The following is an 18,645-nucleotide window of genomic DNA, read 5'->3' on the forward strand; positions in this document are numbered from 1 at the left end:
AGTTTCTATAACTGGTTGGGATTTTCAAATCCAGTTTTATAACTGGTCAGAATTTTCAAATCCAGTTTCTATAACTGGTCGGGATTTTCAAATCCAGTTTTATAACTGGTCGGGATTTTCAAATCCAGTTTCTATAACTGGTCGGGATTTTTAAATCTAGTTTTATAACTGGTTAGGATTTTCAAATCCAGTTTTATAACTGGTCGGGATTTTCAAATGCAGTTTCTATAACTGGTCGAGATTTTCAAATCCAGATTTATAATTGGTCGGGATTTTCAAATCTAGTGTTATAACTGATCAGGATTTTCAAATCTAGTTTCTATAACTGGTCAGGATTTTCAAATCCAGTTTTATAACTGGTCGGGATTTTCAAATTCAGTTTTTATAACTGGTCGGGATTTTCAAATCCAGTTTCTATAACTGGTCAGAATTTTCAAATCAAGTTTCTATAACTGGTCAGAATTTTCAAATCCAGTTTTTATAACCGGTCGGGATTTTCAAATCTAGTTTCTATAACTAGTCGGGATTTTGAAATCTAGTTTCTATAACTGATCGGGATTTTCAATTGCAGATTTTATAACTGGTAGGGATTTTCAAATCCAGTTTCTATAACTGATATGGATTTTCAAATCCAGTTTCTATAACTGGTCGGGATTTTGAAATCCACTTTCTATAACTGGTCGGGATTTTCAAATACAGTTTCTATAACTGGTCGAGATTTTCAAATCCAGTTTCTATAACTGGTCGGGATTTGCAACTCCAGTTTTTATAACTCGTCGGGATTTTCAAATCCAGTATCTATAACTGGTCGGAATTTTCAAATCTAGTGTCATAACTGGTCGGAATTTTTAAATCCAGTTTCTATAACTGGTCGGGATTTTCAAATCCAGTTTCTATAACTGGTCGTGATTTTTAAATCCAGTTTCTATAACTGGTCGGGATTTTGAAATCTAGTTTCTATAACTGGTCGGGATTTTCAAATACAGTTTCTATAACTGGTCGAGATTTTCAAATCCAATTTCTATAAATGGTCTGGATTTTCAACTCCAGTTTTTATAACTGGTCGGGATTTTCAAATCCAGTATCTATAACTGGTCAGAATTTTTAAATCTAGTGTCATAACTAGTCAGAATTTTTAAATCCAGTTTCTATAACTGGTCGGGATTTTCAAATCCAGTTTTATAACTGGTCAGGATTTTCAAATCCAGTTTCTATAACTGGTCACGATTTTCAAATCCAGTTTTATAACTGGTCGGGATTTTCAAATCCAGTTTCTATAACTGGTCGGGATTTTTAAATCCAGTTTTATAATTGGTCGGGATTTTCAAATACAGTTTTATAACTAGTCGGGATTTTCAAATCCAGTTTCTATAACTGGTCGGGATTTTCAAATCCAGTTTTATAATTGGTCGGAATTTTCAAATATAGTGTTATAACTGATCATGATTTTCAAATCCAGTTTCTATAAATGGTCGGGATTTTCAAATTCAGTTTCTATAACTAGTCAGGATTTTCAAATCCAGTTTCTATAACTGGTCGGGATTTTCAAATCCAGTTTTTATAACTGGTCAGGATTTTCAAATTCAGTGTTATAACTGGTCGGGATTTTGAAATCCAGTTTCTATAACTGGTCGGGATTTTCAAATCCAGTTTCTATAACTGGTCGGTATTTTGAAATCCAGTTTCTATAAGTTGTCGGGATTTTCAAATCCAGTTTTTATAACTGGTCGGGATTTTCAAATCCAGTTTCTATAACTGGTCGGGATTTTCAAATCCAGTTTTATAACTAGTCAGGATTTTCAAATCTAGTTTCTATAACTGGTAGGGATTTTCAAATCCAGTTTCTATAACTGGTCGGGATTTTCAAATCCAGTTTCTATAACTGGTCGGGATTTTCAAATCTAGTTTTTATAACTGGTCGGGATTTTCAAATCCAGTTTTTGTAACTGGTCGGGATTTTCAAAATTCAGTTTTTACAACTGGTCGGGATTTTCAAATCCAGTTTCTATAACTGGTCGTGATTTCAAAATCTAGTGTCATAACTGGCCGGGATTTTTAAATCCAATTTCTATAACTGGTCGGGATTTTCAAATCCAGTTTTATAACTGGTCAGGATTTTCAAATGCAGTTTCTATAACTGGTCGGGATTTTTAAATCTAGTTTTATAACTGGTTGGGATTTTCAAATCCAGATTTATAACTGGTCGGGATTTTCAAATCCAGTTTGTATAACTGGTCGTGATTTCCAAATCTAGTTTCATAACTGGTCGGGATTTTCAAATCCAGTTTCTATAACTGGTCGGGATTTTCAAATCCAATTTTATAACTGGTCGAGATTTTCAAATCCAGTTTTTATAACTGGTCGGGATTTTCAAATCCAGTTTCTATAACTGGTCAGGATTTTCAAATCAAGTTTCTATAACTGGTCGGGATTTTCAAATCCAGTTTTTATAACCGGTCGGGATTTTCAAATTCAGTGTTATAACTGGTCGGGATTTTCAAATCCAGTTTCTATAACTGGTCGGGATTTTGAAATCCAGTTTCTATAACTGGTCGGGATTTTCAATTCCAGATTTTATAACTGGTCGGGATTTTCAAATCCAGTTTCTATATCTGGTCGGGATTTTCAAATCCAGTTTCTATAACTGGTCGAGATTTTCAAATCCAGTTTCTATAACTGGTCGTGATTTTCAAATCCAGTTTCTATAACTGGTCGGGATTTTCAACTCTAGTTTTTATAACTGGTCGGGATTTTCAAATCCAGTTTTATAACTGGTCGGGATTTTCAAATCCATTTTCTATAACTGGTCGGGATTTTCAAATCTAGTTTTATAATTGGTCGGGATTTTCAAATCCAGTGTTATAACTGATCAGGATTTTCAAATTCAGTTTCTATAACTCGTCGGGATTTTCAAATCCAGTTTTATAACTGGTCGGGATTTTCAAATCTAGTTTTAATAACTGGTCAGGATTTTCAAATTCAGTTTCTATAACTGGTCAGGATTTTCAAATCCAGTTTCTATAACTGGTCGGGATTTTCAAATCCAGTTTTTATAACTGGTCGGGATTTTCAAATTCAGTGTTATAACTGGTCGGGATTTTCAATTCCAGTTTCTATAACTGGTCGGGATTTTGAAATCCAGTTTCTATAACTGGTTGGGATTTTCAAATCCAGTTTTTATAACTGGTCGGGATTTTCAAATCCAGTTTCTATAACTGGTCGAGATTTTCAAATCCAGTTTTATAACTGGCGGGATTTTCAAATCTAGTTTCTATAACTGGTCGGGATTTTCAAATCCAGTTTCTATAACTGGTCGGTATTTTGAAATCCAGTTTCTATAAGTTGTCGGGATTTTCAAATCCAGTTTTTATAACTGGTCGGGATTTTCAAATCCAGTTTCTATAACTGGTCGGGATTTTCAAATCCAGTTTTATAACTAGTCAGGATTTTCAAATCTAGTTTCTATAACTGGTAGGGATTTTCAAATCCAGTTTCTATAACTGGTCGGGATTTTCAAATCCAGTTTCTATAACTGGTCGGGATTTTCAAATCTAGTTTTTATAACTGGTCGGGATTTTCAAATCCAGTTTTTGTAACTGGTCCGGATTTTCAAAATTCAGTTTTTACAACTGGTCGGGATTTTCAAATCCAGTTTCTATAACTGGTCGTGATTTCAAAATCTAGTGTCATAACTGGCCGGGATTTTTAAATCCAATTTCTATAACTGGTCGGGATTTTCAAATCCAGTTTTATAACTGGTCAGGATTTTCAAATGCAGTTTCTATAACTGGTCGGGATTTTCAAATCTAGTTTTTATAACTGGTCGGGATTTTCAAATCCAGTTTTTGTAACTGGTCGGGATTTTCAAAATTCAGTTTTTACAACTGGTCGGGATTTTCAAATCCAGTTTCTATAACTGGTCGTGATTTTCAAATCCAGTTTCTATAACTGGTCGGGATTTTCAAATCCAATTTTATAACTGGTCGAGATTTTCAAATCCAGTTTTATAACTGGCGGGATTTTCAAATCTAGTTTCTATAACTGGTCGGGATTTTCAAATCCAGTTTCTATAACTGGTCGGTATTTTGAAATCCAGTTTCTATAAGTTGTCGGGATTTTCAAATCCAGTTTTTATAACTGGTCGGGATTTTCAAATCCAGTTTCTATAACTGGTCGGGATTTTTAAATCTAGTTTTATAACTGGTTAGGATTTTCAAATCCAGTTTTATAACTGGTCGGGATTTTCAAATGCAGTTTCTATAACTGGTCGAGATTTTCAAATCCAGATTTATAATTGGTCGGGATTTTCAAATCTAGTGTTATAACTGATCAGGATTTTCAAATCTAGTTTCTATAACTGGTCAGGATTTTCAAATCCAGTTTTATAACTGGTCGGGATTTTCAAATTCAGTTTTTATAACTGGTCGGGATTTTCAAATCCAGTTTCTATAACTGATCAGAATTTTCAAATCAAGTTTCTATAACTGGTCAGAATTTTCAAATCCAGTTTTTATAACCGGTCGGGATTTTCAAATCTAGTTTCTATAACTGGTCGGGATTTTGAAATCTAGTTTCTATAACTGATCGGGATTTTCAATTGCAGATTTTATAACTGGTAGGGATTTTCAAATCCAGTTTCTATAACTGATATGGATTTTCAAATCCAGTTTCTATAACTGGTCGGGATTTTGAAATCCACTTTCTATAACTGGTCGGGATTTTCAAATACAGTTTCTATAACTGGTCGAGATTTTCAAATCCAGTTTCTATAACTGGTCGGGATTTGCAACTCCAGTTTTTATAACTCGTCGGGATTTTCAAATCCAGTATCTATAACTGGTCGGAATTTTCAAATCTAGTGTCATAACTGGTCGGAATTTTTAAATCCAGTTTCTATAACTGGTCGGGATTTTCAAATCCAGTTTCTATAACTGGTCGTGATTTTTAAATCCAGTTTCTATAACTGGTCGGGATTTTGAAATCTAGTTTCTATAACTGGTCGGGATTTTGAAATACAGTTTCTATAACTAGTCGAGATTTTCAAATCCAGTTTCTATAAATGGTCTGGATTTTCAACTCCAGTTTTTATAACTGGTCGGGATTTTCAAATCCAGTATCTATAACTGGTCAGAATTTTTAAATCTAGTGTCATAACTAGTCAGAATTTTTAAATCCAGTTTCTATAACTGGTCGGGATTTTCAAATCCAGTTTTATAACTGGTCAGGATTTTCAAATCCAGTTTCTATAACTGGTCAGGATTTTCAAATCCAGTTTTATAACTGGTCGGGATTTTCAAATCCAGTTTCTATAACTGGTCGGGATTTTTAAATCCAGTTTTATAATTGGTCGGGATTTTCAAATCCAGTTTTATAACTAGTCGGGATTTTCAAATCCAGTTTCTATAACTGGTTGGGATTTTCAAATCCAGTTTTATAATTGGTCGGAATTTTCAAATCTAGTGTTATAACTGATCATGATTTTCAAATCCAGTTTCTATAAATGGTCGGGATTTTCAAATTCAGTTTCTATAACTAGTCAGGATTTTCAAATCCAGTTTCTATAACTGGTCGGGATTTTCAAATCCAGTTTTTATAACTGGTCAGGATTTTCAAATTCAGTGTTATAACTGGTCGGGATTTTCAAATCCAGTTTCTATAACTGGTCGGGATTTTCAAATCCAGTTTCTATAACTGGTCGGTATTTTGAAATCCAGTTTCTATAAGTTGTCGGGATTTTCAAATCCAGTTTTTATAACTGGTCGGGATTTTCAAATCCAGTTTCTATAACTGGTCGGGATTTTCAAATCCAGTTTTATAACTAGTCAGGATTTTCAAATCTAGTTTCTATAACTGGTAGGGATTTTCAAATCCAGTTTCTATAACTGGTCGGGATTTTCAAATCCAGTTTCTATAACTGGTCGGGATTTTCAAATCTAGTTTTTATAACTGGTCGGGATTTTCAAATCCAGTTTTTGTAACTGGTCGGGATTTTCAAAATTCAGTTTTTACAACTGGTCGGGATTTTCAAATCCAGTTTCTATAACTGGTCGTGATTTCAAAATCTAGTGTCATAACTGGCCGGGATTTTTAAATCCAATTTCTATAACTGGTCGGGATTTTCAAATCCAGTTTTATAACTGGTCAGGATTTTCAAATGCAGTTTCTATAACTGGTCGGGATTTTTAAATCTAGTTTTATAACTGGTTGGGATTTTCAAATCCAGATTTATAACTGGTCGGGATTTTCAAATCCAGTTTGTATAACTGGTCGTGATTTCCAAATCTAGTGTCATAACTGGTCGGGATTTTCAAATCCAGTTTCTATAACTGGTCGGGATTTTCAAATCCAATTTTATAACTGGTCGAGATTTTCAAATCCAGTTTTTATAACTGGTCGGGATTTTCAAATCCAGTTTCTATAACTGGTCAGGATTTTCAAATCAAGTTTCTATAACTGGTAGGGATTTTCAAATCCAGTTTTTATAACCGGTCGGGATTTTCAAATTCAGTGTTATAACTGGTCGGGATTTTCAAATCCAGTTTCTATAACTGGTCGGGATTTTGAAATCCAGTTTCTATAACTGGTCGGGATTTTCAATTCCAGATTTTATAACTGGTCGGGATTTTCAAATCCAGTTTCTATATCTGGTCGGGATTTTCAAATCCAGTTTCTATAACTGGTCGAGATTTTCAAATCCAGTTTCTATAACTGGTCGTGATTTTCAAATCCAGTTTCTATAACTGGTAGGGATTTTCAACTCTAGTTTTTATAACTGGTCGGGATTTTCAAATCCAGTTTTATAACTGGTCGGGATTTTCAAATCCATTTTCTATAACTGGTCGGGATTTTCAAATCTAGTTTTATAATTGGTCGGGATTTTCAAATCCAGTGTTATAACTGATCAGGATTTTCAAATTCAGTTTCTATAACTCGTCGGGATTTTCAAATCCAGTTTTATAACTGGTCGGGATTTTCAAATCTAGTTTTAATAACTGGTTAGGATTTTCAAATTCAGTTTCTATAACTGGTCAGGATTTTCAAATCCAGTTTCTATAACTGGTCGGGATTTTCAAATTCAGTTTTTATAACTGGTCGCGATTTTCAAATTCAGTGTTATAACTGGTCGGGATTTTCAAATCCAGTTTCTATAACTGGTCGGGATTTTGAAATCCAGTTTCTATAACTGGTTGGGATTTTCAAATCCAGTTTTTATAACTGGTCGGGATTTTCAAATCCAGTTTCTATAACTGGTCGAGATTTTCAAATCCAGTTTTATAACTGGCGGGATTTTCAAATCTAGTTTCTATAACTGGTCGGGATTTTCAAATCCAGTTTCTATAACTGGTCGGTATTTTGAAATCCAGTTTCTATAAGTTGTCGGGATTTTCAAATCCAGTTTTTATAACTGGTCGGGATTTTCAAATCCAGTTTCTATAACTGGTCGGGATTTTCAAATCCAGTTTTATAACTAGTCAGGATTTTCAAATCTAGTTTCTATAACTGGTAGGGATTTTCAAATCCAGTTTCTATAACTGGTCGGGATTTTCAAATCCAGTTTCTATAACTGGTCGGGATTTTCAAATCTAGTTTTTATAACTGGTCGGGATTTTCAAATCTAGTTTTTATAACTGGTCGGGATTTTCAAATCCAGTTTTTGTAACTGGTCGGGATTTTCAAAATTCAGTTTTTACAACTGGTCGGGATTTTCAAATCCAGTTTCTATAACTGGTCGTGATTTCAAAATCTAGTGTCATAACTGGCCGGGATTTTTAAATCCAATTTCTATAACTGGTCGGGATTTTCAAATCTAGTTTTATAACTGGTCAGGATTTTCAAATGCAGTTTCTATAACTGGTCGGGATTTTCAAATCTAGTTTTTATAACTGGTCGGGATTTTCAAATCCAGTTTTTGTAACTGGTCGGGATATTCAAAATTCAGTTTTTACAATTGGTCGGGATTTTCAAATCCAGTTTCTATAACTGGTCGTGATTTTCAAATCCAGTTTCTATAACTGGTCGGGATTTTCAAATCCAATTTTATAACTGGTCGAGATTTTCAAATCCAGTTTTTATAACTGGTCGGGATTTTCAAATCCAGTTTCTATAACTGGTCAGGATTTTCAAATCAAGTTTCTATAACTGGTCGGGATTTTCAAATCCAGTTTTTATAACCGGTCGGGATTTTCAAATTCAGTGTTATAACTGGTCGGGATTTTCAAATCCAGTTTCTATAACTGGTCGGGATTTTGAAATCCAGTTTCTATAACTGGTCGGGATTTTCAATTCCAGATTTTATAACTGGTCGGGATTTTCAAATCCAGTTTCTATATCTGGTCGGGATTTTCAAATCCAGTTTCTATAACTGGTCGAGATTTTCAAATCCAGTTTCTATAACTGGTCGTGATTTTCAAATCCAGTTTCTATAACTGGTCGGGATTTTCAACTCTAGTTTTTATAACTGGTCGGGATTTTCAAATCCAGTTTTATAACTGGTCGGGATTTTCAAATCCATTTTCTATAACTGGTCGGGATTTTCAAATCTAGTTTTATAATTGGTCGGGATTTTCAAATCCAGTGTTATAACTGATCAGGATTTTCAAATTCAGTTTCTATAACTCGTCGGGATTTTCAAATCCAGTTTTATAACTGGTCGGGATTTTCAAATCTAGTTTTAATAACTGGTCAGGATTTTCAAATTCAGTTTCTATAACTGGTCAGGATTTTCAAATCCAGTTTCTATAACTGGTCGGGATTTTCAAATCCAGTTTTTATAACTGGTCGGGATTTTCAAATTCAGTGTTATAACTGGTCGGGATTTTCAATTCCAGTTTCTATAACTGGTCGGGATTTTGAAATCCAGTTTCTATAACTGGTTGGGATTTTCAAATCCAGTTTTTATAACTGGTCGGGATTTTCAAATCCAGTTTCTATAACTGGTCGAGATTTTCAAATCCAGTTTTATAACTGGCGGGATTTTCAAATCTAGTTTCTATAACTGGTCGGGATTTTCAAATCCAGTTTCTATAACTGGTCGGTATTTTGAAATCCAGTTTCTATAAGTTGTCGGGATTTTCAAATCCAGTTTTTATAACTGGTCGGGATTTTCAAATCCAGTTTCTATAACTGGTCGGGATTTTCAAATCCAGTTTTATAACTAGTCAGGATTTTCAAATCTAGTTTCTATAACTGGTAGGAATTTTCAAATCCAGTTTCTATAACTGGTCGGGATTTTCAAATCCAGTTTCTATAACTGGTCGGGATTTTCAAATCTAGTTTTTATAACTGGTCGGGATTTTCAAATCCAGTTTTTGTAACTGGTCGGGATTTTCAAAATTCAGTTTTTACAACTGGTCGGGATTTTCAAATCCAGTTTCTATAACTGGTCGTGATTTCAAAATCTAGTGTCATAACTGGCCGGGATTTTTAAATCCAATTTCTATAACTGGTCGGGATTTTCAAATCCAGTTTTATAACTGGTCAGGATTTTCAAATGCAGTTTCTATAACTGGTCGGGATTTTCAAATCTAGTTTTTATAACTGGTCGGGATTTTCAAATCCAGTTTTTGTAACTGGTCGGGATTTTCAAAATTCAGTTTTTACAACTGGTCGGGATTTTCAAATACAGTTTCTATAACTGGTCGTGATTTTCAAATCCAGTTTCTATAACTGGTCGGGATTTTCAAATCCAATTTTATAACTGGTCGAGATTTTCAAATCCAGTTTTATAACTGGCGGGATTTTCAAATCTAGTTTCTATAACTGGTCGGGATTTTCAAATCCAGTTTCTATAACTGGTCGGTATTTTGAAATCCAGTTTCTATAAGTTGTCGGGATTTTCAAATCCAGTTTTTATAACTGGTCGGGATTTTCAAATCCAGTTTCTATAACTGGTCGGGATTTTTAAATCTAGTTTTATAACTGGTTAGGATTTTCAAATCCAGTTTTATAACTGGTCGGGATTTTCAAATGCAGTTTCTATAACTGGTCGAGATTTTCAAATCCAGATTTATAATTGGTCGGGATTTTCAAATCTAGTGTTATAACTGATCAGGATTTTCAAATCTAGTTTCTATAACTGGTCAGGATTTTCAAATCCAGTTTTATAACTGGTCGGGATTTTCAAATTCAGTTTTTATAACTGGTCGGGATTTTCAAATCCAGTTTCTATAACTGATCAGAATTTTCAAATCAAGTTTCTATAACTGGTCAGAATTTTCAAATCCAGTTTTTATAACCGGTCGGGATTTTCAAATCTAGTTTCCATAACTGGTCGGGATTTTGAAATCTAGTTTCTATAACTGATCGGGATTTTCAATTGCAGATTTTATAACTGGTAGGGATTTTCAAATCCAGTTTCTATAACTGATATGGATTTTCAAATCCAGTTTCTATAACTGGTCGGGATTTTGAAATCCACTTTCTATAACTGGTCGGGATTTTCAAATACAGTTTCTATAACTGGTCGAGATTTTCAAATCCAGTTTCTATAACTGGTCGGGATTTGCAACTCCAGTTTTTATAACTCGTCGGGATTTTCAAATCCAGTATCTATAACTGGTCGGAATTTTCAAATCTAGTGTCATAACTGGTCGGAATTTTTAAATCCAGTTTCTATAACTGGTCGGGATTTTCAAATCCAGTTTCTATAACTGGTCGTGATTTTTAAATCCAGTTTCTATAACTGGTCGGGATTTTGAAATCTACTTTCTATAACTGGTCGGGATTTTGAAATACAGTTTCTATAACTAGTCGAGATTTTCAAATCCAGTTTCTATAAATGGTCTGGATTTTCAACTCCAGTTTTTATAACTGGTCGGGATTTTCAAATCCAGTATCTATAACTGGTCAGAATTTTTAAATCTAGTGTCATAACTAGTCAGAATTTTTAAATCCAGTTTCTATAACTGGTCGGGATTTTCAAATCCAGTTTTATAACTGGTCAGGATTTTCAAATCCAGTTTCTATAACTGGTCAGGATTTTCAAATCCAGTTTTATAACTGGTCGGGATTTTCAAATCCAGTTTCTATAACTGGTCGGGATTTTTAAATCCAGTTTTATAATTGGTCGGGATTTTCAAATCCAGTTTTATAACTAGTCGGGATTTTCAAATCCAGTTTCTATAACTGGTTGGGATTTTCAAATCCAGTTTTATAATTGGTCGGAATTTTCAAATCTAGTGTTATAACTGATCATGATTTTCAAATCCAGTTTCTATAAATGGTCGGGATTTTCAAATTCAGTTTCTATAACTAGTCAGGATTTTCAAATCCAGTTTCTATAACTGGTCGGGATTTTCAAATCCAGTTTTTATAACTGGTCAGGATTTTCAAATTCAGTGTTATAACTGGTCGGGATTTTCAAATCCAGTTTCTATAACTGGTCGGGATTTTCAAATCCAGTTTCTATAACTGGTCGGTATTTTGAAATCCAGTTTCTATAAGTTGTCGGGATTTTCAAATCCAGTTTTTATAACTGGTCGGGATTTTCAAATCCAGTTTCTATAACTGGTCGGGATTTTCAAATCCAGTTTTATAACTAGTCAGGATTTTCAAATCTAGTTTCTATAACTGGTAGGGATTTTCAAATCCAGTTTCTATAACTGGTCGGGATTTTCAAATCCAGTTTCTATAACTGGTCGGGATTTTCAAATCTAGTTTTTATAACTGGTCGGGATTTTCAAATCCAGTTTTTGTAACTGGTCGGGATTTTCAAATCCAGTTTTTGTAACTGGTCGGGATTTTCAAAATTCAGTTTTTACAACTGGTCGGCATTTTCAAATCCAGTTTCTATAACTGGTCGTGATTTCAAAATCTAGTGTCATAACTGGCCGGGATTTTTAAATCCAATTTCTATAACTGGTCGGGATTTTCAAATCCAGTTTTATAACTGGTCAGGATTTTCAAATGCAGTTTCTATAACTGGTCGGGATTTTTAAATCTAGTTTTATAACTGGTTGGGATTTTCAAATCCAGATTTATAACTGGTCGGGATTATCAAATCCAGTTTGTATAACTGGTCGTGATTTCCAAATCTAGTGTCATAACTGGTCGGGATTTTCAAATCCAGTTTCTATAACTGGTCGGGATTTTCAAATCCAATTTTATAACTGGTCGAGATTTTCAAATCCAGTTTTTATAACTGGTCGGGATTTTCAAATCCAGTTTCTATAACTGGTCAGGATTTTCAAATCAAGTTTCTATAACTGGTAGGGATTTTCAAATCCAGTTTTTATAACCGGTCGGGATTTTCAAATTCAGTGTTATAACTGGTCGGGATTTTCAAATCCAGTTTCTATAACTGGTCGGGATTTTGAAATCCAGTTTCTATAACTGGTCGGGATTTTCAATTCCAGATTTTATAACTGGTCGGGATTTTCAAATCCAGTTTCTATATCTGGTCGGGATTTTCAAATCCAGTTTCTATAACTGGTCGAGATTTTCAAATCCAGTTTCTATAACTGGTCGTGATTTTCAAATCCAGTTTCTATAACTGGTAGGGATTTTCAACTCTAGTTTTTATAACTGGTCGGGATTTTCAAATCCAGTTTTATAACTGGTCGGGATTTTCAAATCCATTTTCTATAACTGGTCGGGATTTTCAAATCTAGTTTTATAATTGGTCGGGATTTTCAAATCCAGTGTTATAACTGATCAGGATTTTCAAATTCAGTTTCTATAACTCGTCGGGATTTTCAAATCCAGTTTTATAACTGGTCGGGATTTTCAAATCTAGTTTTAATAACTGGTCAGGATTTTCAAATTCAGTTTCTATAACTGGTCAGGATTTTCAAATCCAGTTTCTATAACTGGTCGGGATTTTCAAATCCAGTTTTTATAACTGGTCGCGATTTTCAAATTCAGTGTTATAACTGGTCGGGATTTTCAAATCCAGTTTCTATAACTGGTCGGGATTTTGAAATCCAGTTTCTATAACTGGTTGGGATTTTCAAATCCAGTTTTTATAACTGGTCGGGATTTTCAAATCCAGTTTCTATAACTGGTCGAGATTTTCAAATCCAGTTTTATAACTGGCGGGATTTTCAAATCTAGTTTCTATAACTGGTCGGGATTTTCAAATCCAGTTTCTATAACTGGTCGGTATTTTGAAATCCAGTTTCTATAAGTTGTCGGGATTTTCAAATCCAGTTTTTATAACTGGTCGGGATTTTCAAATCCAGTTTCTATAACTGGTCGGGATTTTCAAATCCAGTTTTATAACTAGTCAGGATTTTCAAATCTAGTTTCTATAACTGGTAGGGATTTTCAAATCCAGTTTCTATAACTGATCGGGATTTTCAAATCCAGTTTCTATAACTGGTCGGGATTTTCAAATCTAGTTTTTATAACTGGTCGGGATTTTCAAATCCAGTTTTTGTAACTGGTCGGGATTTTCAAAATTCAGTTTTTACAACTGGTCGGGATTTTCAAATCCAGTTTCTATAACTGGTCGTGATTTCAAAATCTAGTGTCATAACTGGCCGGGATTTTTAAATCCAATTTCTATAACTGGTCGGGATTTTCAAATCTAGTTTTATAACTGGTCAGGATTTTCAAATGCAGTTTCTATAACTGGTCGGGATTTTCAAATCTAGTTTTTATAACTGGTCGGGATTTTCAAATCCAGTTTTTGTAACTGGTCGGGATATTCAAAATTCAGTTTTTACAATTGGTCGGGATTTTCAAATCCAGTTTCTATAACTGGTCGTGATTTTCAAATCCAGTTTCTATAACTGGTCGGGATTTTCAAATCCAATTTTATAACTGGTCGAGATTTTCAAATCCAGTTTTTATAACTGGTCGGGATATTCAAATCCAGTTTCTATAACTGGTCAGGATTTTCAAATCAAGTTTCTATAACTGGTCGGGATTTTCAAATCCAGTTTTTATAACCGGTCGGGATTTTCAAATTCAGTGTTATAACTGGTCGGGATTTTCAAATCCAGTTTCTATAACTGGTCGGGATTTTGAAATCCAGTTTCTATAACTGGTCGGGATTTTCAATTCCAGATTTTATAACTGGTCGGGATTTTCAAATCCAGTTTCTATATCTGGTCGGGATTTTCAAATCCAGTTTCTATAACTGGTCGAGATTTTCAAATCCAGTTTCTATAACTGGTCGTGATTTTCAAATCCAGTTTCTATAACTGGTCGGGATTTTCAACTCTAGTTTTTATAACTGGTCGGGATTTTCAAATCCAGTTTTATAACTGGTCGGGATTTTCAAATCCATTTTCTATAACTGGTCGGGATTTTCAAATCTAGTTTTATAATTGGTCGGGATTTTCAAATCCAGTGTTATAACTGATCAGGATTTTCAAATTCAGTTTCTATAACTCGTCGGGATTTTCAAATCCAGTTTTATAACTGGTCGGGATTTTCAAATCTAGTTTTAATAACTGGTCAGGATTTTCAAATTCAGTTTCTATAACTGGTCAGGATTTTCAAATCCAGTTTCTATAACTGGTCGGGATTTTCAAATCCAGTTTTTATAACTGGTCGGGATTTTCAAATTCAGTGTTATAACTGGTCGGGATTTTCAACTCCAGTTTCTATAACTGGTCGGGATTTTGAAATCCAGTTTCTATAACTCGTCGGGATTTTCAAATCCAGTTTTATAACTGGTCGGGATTTTCAAATCCAGTTTTATAGCTGGTCGGGATTTTCAAATCCATTTTCTATAAGTGGTCGGGATTTTCAAATCTTGTTTTGTAATTAGTCGGGATTTTCAAATCTAGTGTTATAACTGATCAGGATTTTCAAATTCAGTTTCTATAACTCCTCGCGATTTTCAAATCCAGTTTTATAACTGGTCGGGATTTTCAAATCCAGTTTTATAACTGGTCTGGATTTTCAAATGCAGTTTCTATAACTGGTCGAGATTTTCAAATCCAGATTTATAATTGGTCGGGATTTTCAAATCTAGTGTTATAACTGATCAGGATTTTCAAATCTAGTTTCTATAACTGGTCAGGATTTTCAAATGCAGTTTTATAACTGGTCGGGATTTTCAAATCTAGTTTTTGTAACTGGTCGAGATTTTCAAAATTCAGTTTTTACAACTGGTCGGGATTTTCAAATCCAGTTTCTATAACTGGTTGGGATTTTCAAATCCAGTTTCTATCACTGGTCGGGATTTTCAAATTCAGTTTCTATAACTGGTCGGGATTTTTAAATCTAGTGTCATAACTTGTTGGGATTTTTAAATCCAATTTCTATAACTGGTCGGGATTTTCAAATTCAGTTTTATAACTGGTCAGGATTTTGAAATCGAGTTTCTATAACTGGTCGGGATTTTCAAATCCAGTTTTATAACTAGTCGGGATTTTCAAATCCAATTTCTATAACTGGTCGGGATTTTTAAATCTAGTTTTTTAACTGGTTGGGATTTTCAAATCCAGATTTATAATTGGTCGGGATTTTCAAATCCAGTTTCTATAACAGGTCAGGATTTTCAAATCTAGTTTTATAATTGGTCGAGATTTTCAAATCCAGTGTTATAACTGATCAGGATTTTCAAATCCAGTTTCTATAACTGGTCGGGATTTTCAAATCTAATTTTATAACTGGTCAGGATTTTCAAATCTAGTTTTATAACTGGTCAGGGTTTTCAAATCAAGTTTCTATAACTGGTCGGGATTTTCAATTCCAGTTTTTATAACCGGTCGGGATTTTCAAATTCAGTGTTATAACTGGTCGGGATTTTCAAATCTAGTTTTTATAACTTGTCGGGATTTTCAAATCCAGTTTCTATAACTGGTCAGGATTTTCAAATCCAGTTTCTATAATTGGTCGGGATTTTAAAATCCAGTTTCTATAACTGGTCGGGATTTTCAAATCCAGTTTCTATAACTGGTCGGGATTTTCAAATCCAGTTTTTATAACTAGTCGGGATTTTCAAAACCAGTTTCTATAACTGGTCGGGATTTTCAAATCTAGTGTCATAACTGGTCGGGATTTTCAAATCCAGTTTTATAACTGGTCGGGATTTTCAAATCCATTTGCTATAACTAGTCGGGATTTTCAAATCTAGTTTTGTAATTGGTCGGGATTTTCAAATCCAGTGTTATAACTGATCAGGATTTTCAAATTTAGTTTCTATAACTCGTCGGGATTTTCAAATCCAGTTTTATAACTGGTCGGGATTTTCAAATCCAGTTTTCATAACTGGTCTGGATTTTCAAATTCAGTTTCTATAACTGGTCAGGATTTTCAAATCCAGTTTCTATAACTGGTCGGGATTTTCAAATCCAGTTTTTATAACTGGTCGGGATTTTCAAATTCAGTGTTATAACTGGTCGGGATTTTCAAATCCAGTTTCTATAACTGGTCGGGATTTTCAAATCCAGTTTCGATAACTGGTCGGTATTTTGAAATCCAGTTTCTATAACTGGTCGGGATTTTCAAATCCAGTTTTTATAACTGGTCGGGATTTTCAAATCCAGTTTTATAACTGGTCGGGATTTTTAAATCCTGTTTCTATAACTGGTCGGGATTTTCAAATACAGTTTTATAACTGGTCGGGATTTTCAAATCTAGTTTCTATAACTGGTCGGGATTTTCAAATCCAGTTTCTATAACTGGTCGGGATTTTCAAATCCAGTTTCTATAACTGGTCGGGATTTTCAAATCCAGTTTCTATAACTGGTCGTGATTTCCAAATCTAGTGTCATAACTCGTCAGGATTTTCAAATCCAATTTCTATAACTGGTCGGGATTTTCAAATCCAGTTTTATAACTGGTCAGGATTTTCAAATGCAGTTTCTATAACTGGTCGGGATTTTTAAATCTAGTTTTATAACTGGTTGGGATTTTCAAATTCAGATTTATAACTGGTCGGGATTTTCAAATCCAGTTTCTATAAGAGGTCCCGATTTTCAAATCTAGTTTTATAATTGGTCGGGATTTTCAAATCCAGTGTTATAACTGATTAGGATTTTCAAATCCAGTTTCTATAACTGGTCGGGATTTTCAAATCCAGTTTATATAACTGGTCGGGATTTTCAAATCCAGTTTCTATAACCGGTCGGGATTTTCAAATCTAGTTTTTATAACTGGTCGGGATTTTCAAATCCAGTTTTTATAACTGGTCAGGATTTTCAAATCTAGTTTCTATAACTGGTCGGGATTTTAAAATCCAGTTTCTATAACTGGTCGGGATTTTCAAATCCAGTTTCTTTATCTGGTAGGGATTTTCAAATTAAGTTTTTATAACAAGACGGGATTTTCAAATCCAGTTTCTATAACTGGTCGGGATTTTCAAATCCAGTTTCTATAACTGGTCGGGATTTTTAAATCCAGTTTTATAATTGGTCGGGATTTTCAAATCCAGTTTTATAACTAGTCGGGATTTTCAAATCCAGTTTCTATAACTGGTTGGGATTTTCAAATCCAGTTTTATAATTGGTCGGAATTTTCAAATCTAGTGTTATAACTGATCATGATTTTCAAATCCAGTTTCTATAAATGGTCGGGATTTTCAAATTCAGTTTCTATAACTAGTCAGGATTTTCAAATCCAGTTTCTATAACTGGTCGGGATTTTCAAATCCAGTTTTTATAACTGGTCAGGATTTTCAAATTCAGTGTTATAACTGGTCGGGATTTTCAAATCCAGTTTCTATAACTGGTCGGGATTTTCAAATCCAGTTTCTATAACTGGTCGGTATTTTGAAATCCAGTTTCTATAAGTTGTCGGGATTTTCAAATCCAGTTTTTATAACTGGTCGGGATTTTCAAATCCAGTTTCTATAACTGGTCGGGATTTTCAAATCCAGTTTTATAACTAGTCAGGATTTTCAAATCTAGTTTCTATAACTGGTAGGGATTTTCAAATCCAGTTTCTATAACTGGTCGGGATTTTCAAATCCAGTTTCTATAACTGGTCGGGATTTTCAAATCTAGTTTTTATAACTGGTCGGGATTTTCAAATCCAGTTTTTGTAACTGGTCGGGATTTTCAAAATTCAGTTTTTACAACTGGTCGGGATTTTCAAATCCAGTTTCTATAACTGGTCGTGATTTCAAAATCTAGTGTCATAACTGGCCGGGATTTTTAAATCCAATTTCTATAACTGGTCGGGATTTTCAAATCCAGTTTTATAACTGGTCAGGATTTTCAAATGCAGTTTCTATAACTGGTCGGGATTTTTAAATCTAGTTTTATAACTGGTTGGGATTTTCAAATCCAGATTTATAACTGGTCGGGATTTTCAAATCCAGTTTGTATAACTGGTCGTGATTTCCAAATCTAGTGTCATAACTGGTCGGGATTTTCAAATCCAGTTTCTATAACTGGTCGGGATTTTCAAATCCAATTTTATAACTGGTCGAGATTTTCAAATCCAGTTTTTATAACTGGTCGGGATTTTCAAATCCAGTTTCTATAACTGGTCAGGATTTTCAAATCAAGTTTCTATAACTGGTAGGGATTTTCAAATCCAGTTTTTATAACCGGTCGGGATTTTCAAATTCAGTGTTATAACTGGTCGGGATTTTCAAATCCAGTTTCTATAACTGGTCGGGATTTTGAAATCCAGTTTCTATAACTGGTCGGGATTTTCAATTCCAGATTTTATAACTGGTCGGGATTTTCAAATCCAGTTTCTATATCTGGTCGGGATTTTCAAATCCAGTTTCTATAACTGGTC

This window comes from Nuphar pumila, chromosome 10 (genome assembly GCF_984573655.1).
Source record: "Nuphar pumila chromosome 10, dmNupPumi1.hap1.1, whole genome shotgun sequence".
Classification (NCBI taxonomy): domain Eukaryota; kingdom Viridiplantae; phylum Streptophyta; class Magnoliopsida; order Nymphaeales; family Nymphaeaceae; genus Nuphar; species Nuphar pumila.